The sequence below is a fragment of the Bos javanicus genome, chromosome 1 (genome assembly GCF_032452875.1).
Source record: "Bos javanicus breed banteng chromosome 1, ARS-OSU_banteng_1.0, whole genome shotgun sequence".
Taxonomy (NCBI): domain Eukaryota; kingdom Metazoa; phylum Chordata; class Mammalia; order Artiodactyla; family Bovidae; genus Bos; species Bos javanicus.
The window spans coordinates 112,191,104-112,193,878 of record NC_083868.1 but is presented as its reverse complement, the minus strand read 5'-3'; the positions used below and the strand labels follow the sequence as shown (position 1 = coordinate 112,193,878).

At 39.6% G+C, this 2,775-nt stretch overlaps 1 non-coding gene across 1 annotated transcript; it reads left to right on the top strand.

The window, feature by feature from the left end:
- Positions 1–1,610: 1,610 nt before the first annotated feature.
- LOC133255371 (U6atac minor spliceosomal RNA) lies at positions 1,611–1,736 on the top strand. The gene has a single exon (XR_009738928.1). It is a non-coding gene; the product is annotated as a U6atac minor spliceosomal RNA (small nuclear RNA).
- The last annotated feature ends 1,039 nt before the right edge of the window (positions 1,737–2,775 follow it).

Genomic DNA, 2,775 nt, shown 5'->3' with positions numbered 1-2,775 from the left:
GGATGAAAATACTCCTGCGTAGAAATTCTAAGCATTTATTGGACTTGGGATTATGGTCTTAGTATTCTTACACTGTCATCAAGGCAGACAATCATCCGTCTTTTTTAGCTTAAGAGATCAAATAAGAGGATATTTTATGAATCAAAGAATAATGTCTCAGACATTGGTTTCCAACTGATAAAATCAAAGAACCATATGTTAGAAGAGATGTTAGAAGAGACCTTCAAAACTCTTGGGACGATCTAATGTAACTATGGAATTGTTTTTCTTTTCCTTGAGGAACAAAAGGAAGTTAATAAGACCATAACTATTGCTTGTAAGCTATTTACAAGATCTATGTGCCTCCTTTCCAGAAGATGAATACACTGCAAGAGGAGAAAATATAACACCTGCCACAAACTTTGCTCAAAGCTCTTCATTAGAACTTCCCTGGCGGTCCCGTAGTTAAGAATCCACCTGCCAATGCAGGGGACAGATTCAATCCCTGGTCTAGGAAGATTCCACACATCATGAGGCAACTAAGCTTGTGCACCACAACTACTGAGCCTGCCCTCTAGAGACCACGTGCCACAACTCCTGAGCCCACAGGTCACAACTGCTAAAGCCTGCAAGCCTAGAGCCGGTGCTCCACAAGAGAAGACATCGCAATGAGAAGCTGCGCACCACAACCCGAAGAGCAGCCCCCGCCTGTGGCAACTAGAGAAAGCCCACATGTAGCAATGAAGACACAGCACAGCCGAAAATAAATAAACATATACTTTTTCAAAAAGCTTCTTTGTTAGAAGATTGTGCTAACTTGCTTCCTATGGTTCTTCCAGAGGACAGAAGAACCTGTCTGTCTCTCATCTCCCATCGTCCTGGGTGAATTAAGAGAATTATCATTGACAGACACAGTGGACCCAAGATTTCTGCTCTGAATAAAGTCCAAGAAAAGAACCAGACCATCTTCCCATTACTACTGTTCTCTACTAAAATATCTACCGCATTTCTGCCAAAGACGAGAGAGCTATGAGCAAAACCTTTCTGCTATATCCCGTCACCAAGCTCTGCCACCTTGAGTTCCAGAGCTATTCATATCTTTAAATCTCACTTTTGACAGAAAACTCGAAGCAAGGTAGACAAAATAAGATTATTTCCTAGCACTGTATTTGATAGCAAAAAACGGGTAGACAAAACCCTTTGACTTAAAGAGTCCTAAACTGTCCATCTCATTGCAAGGAAAATTATATCAATAACTGCTAACCCTCTAGAGACATCCTCTAACCTGAGAAAAGTCCTATGACACTTTATTCAATGGTTGACTGGACAAGTAACTGCTAAGCTTCCTGGCAAGCCCAGAGCATTACACAAGTGCTTATTATGTAGCTGGCTCCCTATATAGCACTGAAATAATATCCCATGCAAATATTCAAAAGGAAGGAAAGGAGATGCAGTGAGAATAGTTCAGCATTCCCTCAGAGGGGAAGCTGATCTTTATCATCTGATGTGCAATCAGACACTAGATGGATTTAGTCCACATCTTTACTTTTCAACAAGAATCCTAACTTGATGTTTAAGAGCTACCACTGTTGCTGTTGGTGGTTTTAATTCCCCTTTAAAAATATGTATAGGTGTTACATGAAAGGAGAGAAGGTTAGCATTCCCCCTAACAAGGATGGAAGAGGTCCTCGGGCCTGGCAACATGCATATGGTTAAGTCACTACTACCTACTTTGTAGCATCTAACCACTGGTTTTTGTTTTGTTTTGCGCAAATAGGAACTGAAAGGGTAAACTTATCAAACCCATTAAACCTGTAAAAAAATAAATATATAGAACTTTGTTAGGTAATTTAAACCTGAAAACAATTTGTAAAATCCTTCTGTTGTTTTATACCATGGTCTGTCTGTCGCTAAGTCATGTCTGACTCTTGCAACCCCATGGACTGTAGCCTGCCAGGCTCCTCTGTCCATGGGATTCCCCAGGCAAGAATACTGGAGTAGGTTGTCATTTACTTCTCCAGGAGATTTTCCCAACCCAGGAATTGAACCTGGGTCTCCTGCTTTGCAGGTAGATTCTTTACCAACTGAGCCATCAGGGAAGTCCTCTTATTTATACCATGGAATACTAAGCAAATAACAAGCTGTTCAAATTAAGTAAATCAGGGGAAATGTATCTAGCTTGTCAGATTTGCTCAGCCACCCCCATTATGACCAAAAATTCTTCAGGGAAATTACACAAGATAAAAGCTTGTTTGAAACTAATGTCACAGGGGAAAATGGTTCTAAATAAGTTGAGTTTTAAAAGAAAAATAATGAAGCCACTAGCTTAAAAGTAAAATCAATTTTAAAAGATAGAGGTCCAATGGGGACTACTCTGCATTTAAAATGACTAAACTCTTTCATTTAGTGCAAGCCAGGTATGATGTTTACACAAACCATTACAAGTTGCTGGAATATATGAAATCCTAAGGAATCCAATAACACACGCTGTGGGATGAATCACACAAAGCTTCTGAATATAAAATAGCAAAGACAATCTAAATTTGAGATTTAAAATCTTAAAAAATGAGATCTGACATCTTTGATAGCAGTGCTTGTATTAATAATGGCACTTTGAAGTCTGTATGAAAAAGAAAATAATAAGTAAATCCATGTTCTTTTAGAATGCATATACCCAACAGAACCTAACAAGCTGATGGCAGCAAATGGTACCTAAAGGGTGTCTGTCCCAAAGCCTGGGATGAGGAGGGTTTATGGCTTCCTGTCTCTCAGACACACGAAGTTGCCTTGGTGACT